The sequence below is a fragment of the Podarcis vaucheri genome (genome assembly GCF_965113315.1).
Source record: "Podarcis vaucheri genome assembly, chromosome: 13".
Lineage (NCBI taxonomy): Eukaryota > Metazoa > Chordata > Lepidosauria > Squamata > Lacertidae > Podarcis > Podarcis vaucheri.
The window spans coordinates 36671720-36677719 of NC_138751.1; positions in this window are offsets into that span (position 1 = coordinate 36671720).

Here is a 6000-nt window from a genome sequence, read left to right on the forward strand (position 1 = left end):
CGGAGGTCCGTTCTTAACCTGAAACTATTCTTAACCTGAAGCACCACTTTAGCTAATGGGGCCTCCTGCTGCCGCCGCGCTGCCAGAGCACAATTTCTGTTCTCATCCCGAAGCACTATTTCTGGGTTAGCGGAGTCTGTAACCTGAAGCGTATGTAACCTGAAGCATATGTAACTTGAGGTACCACTGTACTAAAAACATGATAAAACATCACACATTAAAAACTTCCCTAAACAGGGCTGCCTTCAGATGTCTTCTAAAAGTCAGATAATTTTTATGTCCTTGACATCTGATGGGAGGGCGTTCCACAGGGCGGGCGCCACTACCAAGAAGGCCCTCTGCCTGGTTCCCTGTAACCTCACTTCTCGCAGTGAGGGAACCGCCAGAAGGCCCTCGGAGCTGGACCTCAGTGTCTGGGCTGAACGATGGGGGTGGAGATGCTCCTTCAGCTATACTATATCCCTCTCCTACTAATGCAGGGCAACAAAGATGGGTTGTGCATCTCCTACCATCCCCTTGAGCCTGGAAGAACGAACATCTAAAATGCAGTAGTCTGAAGACTTCATTGCCCTTTCTACATCTGAACGTTTCCCCTGTCAATGGCAATCTTCTGTGGACACCTATTCAGACACCTTGTACTGATTTATACATTTAAAATGGGTCCATTTACAATTATTGTGGTCTTCTCCTCCTCTTCTTCTTCTTCTTCTTCTTCTTCTTCTTCTTCTTCTTCTTCTTCTTCACATTTGTCTCCCACCTTTCTTCCAAGGAGTTCAAGGTGGCTTACCTAATTCTCTTGCCTTCCCATTTCGTCCTCACAACCAGTGCTTTTTTTCTTTAAAAATGTTGAGGGGTATAGTGGTACCTCGGGTTAAGAACTTAATTCGTTCTGGAGGTCCATTCTTAACCTGAAACTGTTCTTAACCTGAAGCACCACGAGCTAATGGGGCCTCCCACTGCCGCCGTGCGATTTTTGTTCTCATCCTGAAGCAAAGTTCTTAACCCGAGGTACTATGTCTGGGTTAGCAGAGTCTGTAACTTGAAGTGTTTGTAACCCGAGGTACCACTGTACTCTCATTTTGACTCAAGAAAATCATCATTTTATAGTTCAAATCGGGGAAAATAAATACAGTAAATGGACAAAAGTACAAAGTTTAACAAAATGTTTAGGGGTATGCGTACCCCTGCGTCCCCCCAGAAAAAAGCACTGCTCACAACAACCGGGTAGGGTAGGTTCGGCTGAGGGGCTGGCTCAAGGTCACTGTTATGTGCTGAAGTTCTCACCCTGGGCCAGCAGGGGGATACTGTAGATAGTTTTCACTCAGGTCCACATATGCAAATAAGGAATTGAAAGTGACTTTCAGTGATTGGATAGTTACAGAAAGTTGTTACTGTTGCTTTGTAGTTGAGCTCTATATAAGCAGGTTGGCTGAACCCTTCAGCCTAGTTCTGTTCTGGCCTGTGAATAAACAAGAGCTGTTTGAAGAATTGCTGTGTCGTCTGATATGTTCACCCACAACTTAACAGTCACCACCCAGTGCGTTTCATGGTTGAGCGGGGGATTCGAACCCTGATCTCCCGGGTCCTAGTCTGACGCCCTAACCCCCACACCAGTGTTGCTTTCTGTATTGCTTTCCCCTTGCTCCAACCCTCTCTTGTTTTTCTTTCTCTTTGTTAGATTCTCTATTAAAAAAGCAATATTATTATTATTATTATTTTTAAAAAGGAGGAAATACCCTTCAGCGCAGGGCAAGAAGAAAAGCTGGAATCAAAGCACTGAGTCAGCAGCTCTGACTCATCTGTCCACCCACCAATGATATGTTGCTGTGAAAAAGAGGAGGGGGTGAGGTTTAATGCCAAACTCTTGGCTATTACTGTCTTGTAATAATCGGTTTCCATACAATTTGATAAAGAGCAGGGGTATACATTCCGCGTTGTCATAGGCAGTCTCCCCTAAAGTCTCTCCTTGACTTTTTAGCAATTCTTCTTTATACTGTATTTTTAAATAGAGTTCAGATGAAATTTGGGGGAATACACACACAAATACACACACACACACACACACAGAGAGAGAGAGAGAGAGAGAGAGAGAGAGAGAGAGAGAGAGAGAGAGAGAGAGAACATGAAAAACTAATAGTAGATATTTGGGTTTCAAAATTAAATGCTATACAGTAATGTATTCTTTAATATGTTAGATTTGCATTCATAAGCTGCTTTTCCACAAAGAGGACTTTAAAGTGACTTACAGAAGCTAAAGCCCAACTTGCAGCAACGGTGGTCTTAAAATATCAAAAATGCCACCTGAGAAACAAAAAAAACCCCTGTAGCATAATTGCCGACGAGACGCCAGAACACTGCAAGGGAATTGCTTGAGGCCTAAGGCTTAGCAAACTAAGGGTGGGTCCGTTGGTTTTAAAGCATTCAAAATGCCACATACACTTGGATAGAAACAAATGTAGTGCAAGCAAATTATCAAGTTTAATAAGATGCATGAATATAGTAAAGGTAAAGGGACCCCTGACCATTAGGTCCAGTCGTGGCAACCCTACCTTAAAAAGGTAAAGGGGCTCCTGACCATTAGGTCCAGTCGTGGCCAACTCTGGGGTTGCGGCGCTCATCTCGCTTTATTGGCCAAGGGAGCCGGCGTACAGCTTCCGGGTCAGGTGGCCAGCATTACTAAGCCGCTTCTGGCGAACCAGAGCAGTGCACAGAAACGCCGTTTACCTTCCCGCCGGAGCGGTACCTATTTATCTATTTGCACTTTGACATGCTTTCCAACTGCTAGGTTGGCAGGAGCAGGGACCGAGCAACGGGAGCTCACCCCATCGCGGGGATTCGAACCACCGACCTTCTGATTGGCAAGTCCTAGGCTCTGTGGTTTAACCCACAGCGCCACCTGCATCCCCTGCTAGACTAGAGCGCCCATCAGCTCCCATCAATCACGACCTTTGGCTATGCTGGTTGGGGCTGATGAGTCCAGCAATGCCCAGAGTGCAACAGGTCTCCCACCGCTGCTACGTAAAACCGACACCCCAAGCTTCAAAGGGAGCTTCCACAGTCCTCATGGCTGGCATCTGCAGCCAACAAAAAAACATGCCCTCCCAGCATCACCCACCATCCAGGTTCTCCAAGTAAGAGTACACAGTGTTCCCAATCCGTCGCCCGAACCATCTGCGCGGAGGACAGGCATGAAAAAAAAGAAAATCTCCATGGAGTTTTCTGCACAAGCTGTGCCAGGCAAAGTAAAGTAGTGTAATTATTTTAAGAAGCGGAAGAGGCACGGGGTTGCTTCTAGGTTCGTTGTGGCAACTGAGATCTCCGTGTTGTGAAGGAACCCGGGCACAACAAAACATTCCCTGGCTATAGCAGCCGAAGCACCAGGCCTTTTGCCTGCCCCTTCTGCCCTTCTCCCTTTCTTTTAAAATGTTCTCCCTTTATATCTCTCTATCTAGTGCTGGCCCTCCCATGAGGCAAGATGAGGCAGCCGCCTCGGACAGCAGGATCCACAAAGGTAGCAGACCCTGATGTAGATTTTTACCCCCTCGCCCTTGTTCCTGATGTAGATCTTCACTCACCCCTTCTCCACTGGCGGGGAGGGAGGAACCATTTTGCGGCTGGCTTCAGGTGCCAAAATATCTTGGGCCAGCCCTGCCTATATCTATACTGATAGCTAGAGAGAGAGAGAGATGGAAATTTGCAAAGAGGATCCTTTGAAATATGTCCTGAATTTGTATCTGTACATTAATCGTCATCAGCATATGTTAAGCAAGTCGTAAGGATCTAGCAATGTGTGTGGGGAGAGAAAGAATAATTTCTAAACATTGAAACAATGCCGCCCCCCGCCCGGAAAACATTGTGGAAAAGTAAAGAAGAAGCAGAATATCCCACATTTTAAATTTTGTTGGAGGTAACTTACATAAGAGGATGGATCCCTGCTGCTGCACCAGACTGATGACCTATTCAGTCCCACATCCTGTTTCCCACGGGTGGCGCTGTGGTCTAAACCACTGAGATTCTTGGGCTTGCTGATTGGAAGGTTGGCGGTTTGAATCCCTGTGGCGGACTGAGCTCCCGTTGCTCTTTCCCAGCTCCTTCCAATCTAGGAGTTTGAAAGCACGCCAGTGCAAGTAGATAAATAGGTACCACTGCAGTGGGAAGGTAAACGGCGTTTCCATGTGCTCTGGTTTCCGTCATGGTGTCTCACTGCACCGGAAGCGGTTTAGTCATGCTGGCCACACGACCCGGAAAGCTGTCTGTGGACAAACTCTGGCTCCCTCAGCCTGAACGTGAGATGAGTGCCGCAACCCCCTAGTCACCTTTGACTGGACTTAACTGTCCAGGGGTCCTTTACCTTTACCTTTTTTGCCTCTGGGAATCCTACAAGCAGGACAGCAGTGAGGGCTTTTAAGTCTGGAGGCAGAGGACAGCCATCATTTCCAGCAGTCTCTTGTTCTCCATCAACATTGTCTCACATCTCCTTTCAAAGTCATCTAACCCCACATCTTCAAATAAGCAGGTAGAGGATAGGAGGCCTATTTAAATCTCCAAATTATGATTGAGTTATGATGTGAAAAACATTGTTTAAGCAACTATAAGGGACCATCAATGAGGGGCGGAATTTAAGAACAACATGGACTTGCCGACCAGAAGGTCGGTGGTTCAAGTCCCTGCGATGGAGTGAGCTGCCGTTGCTCGGTCCCTGCTCCTGCCAACCTAGCAGTTCGAAAGCACATCAAAGTGCAAGTAGATAAATAGGTACCACTCCAGCGGGAAGGTAAATGGTGTTTCCCTGTGCCAGAAGCGGCTTAGTCATGCTGGCCACATGACCCAGAAGCTGTACGCCGGCTCCCTCTGCCAATAAAGCGAGATGAGAACCCCAGAGTCGGCCACGACTGGACCTAATGGTCAGGAGCCCCTTTACCTTTTTAAAGTAGGGTTGCCATATTTCAAAAAGTAAAAACCAGGAGACCTCAAAATTGTTGAGCTTTCCCCATGATTTTTCTATTGGCTTGCCTAAGATCCAGAACAAAGCGTCGTCTTTCAGAACTTTACCTATGCTGCACCTGGTGTCTGAGTTCAACGCTGTTCGCTAGAAATGTTGGCTTTAAATGTTCAAAGGTGCTAAGATGCTAGGAAATCATTCATAGTGCTAAAGGACATCAGAGCCCCACTAGCAAGTTCAACATCAGAATGAGACATGCACCAATGGAGCGATACGTGCCCCCATTCCCCCTCTTCACTGTCAATTGGAAATTCCAAAAGCATGCAAAAGACAAAAAGAAAAATTGAAATGGTGTAAGTCCCCGCTATCTGAGGTATTAATTCACTGAACTTGTTTCAAACAGTGGGCAAAGCAGAGATGCTCTGACGTTATTGTGCAGATGAAACTTTCGGTCCGGGAGTCTCTGAATTCTCTGAAGGCTACTGGCTCCAGCTGAGTACATTAGGAACAGAACGCACATTATCCTGTGACAATCTCACAGGGTAATAGACCAGACCGGTCTATACTTTGTGCTAAAAGCTACAGTGTGCACCAAGCAAAACCCAATCTGGCACCCATTCCCAAATTCGGCATCCAAATGCTACATTCATTTAATGGACTATCTTGTGCAAGTGAAGATATATTTGCTGTGTGGTCTGATGGCAAATGATGTGATGGTTGGGGCCCCTAAATATTCCTCAGCCCACCGGGCCTTCCTGCAGCTAGCAGAAGGCTGCACTTACCTGCGGACTTCAGAGCTTGTGAAAGCTGGTGAGCTTCATGGCTGATTGGGGATCTGAACCCTAGTTTCCCAGGTCCTAGTCCAGTATGTACTCTAACCACCACAGCACCTGTGGCCCCTCTGCAAGAAGGTAAAGTCAAAGGACCCCTGGCGGTTAAGTCCAGTCAAAGGTGACTATGAGGTTGCGGCGCTCATCTCGCTTTCAAGCCAAGGGAGCCAGTGTTTGTCTGCAGACAGCTTTCCAGATCATGTGGCCTGCATGACCTCTGGTGCAATG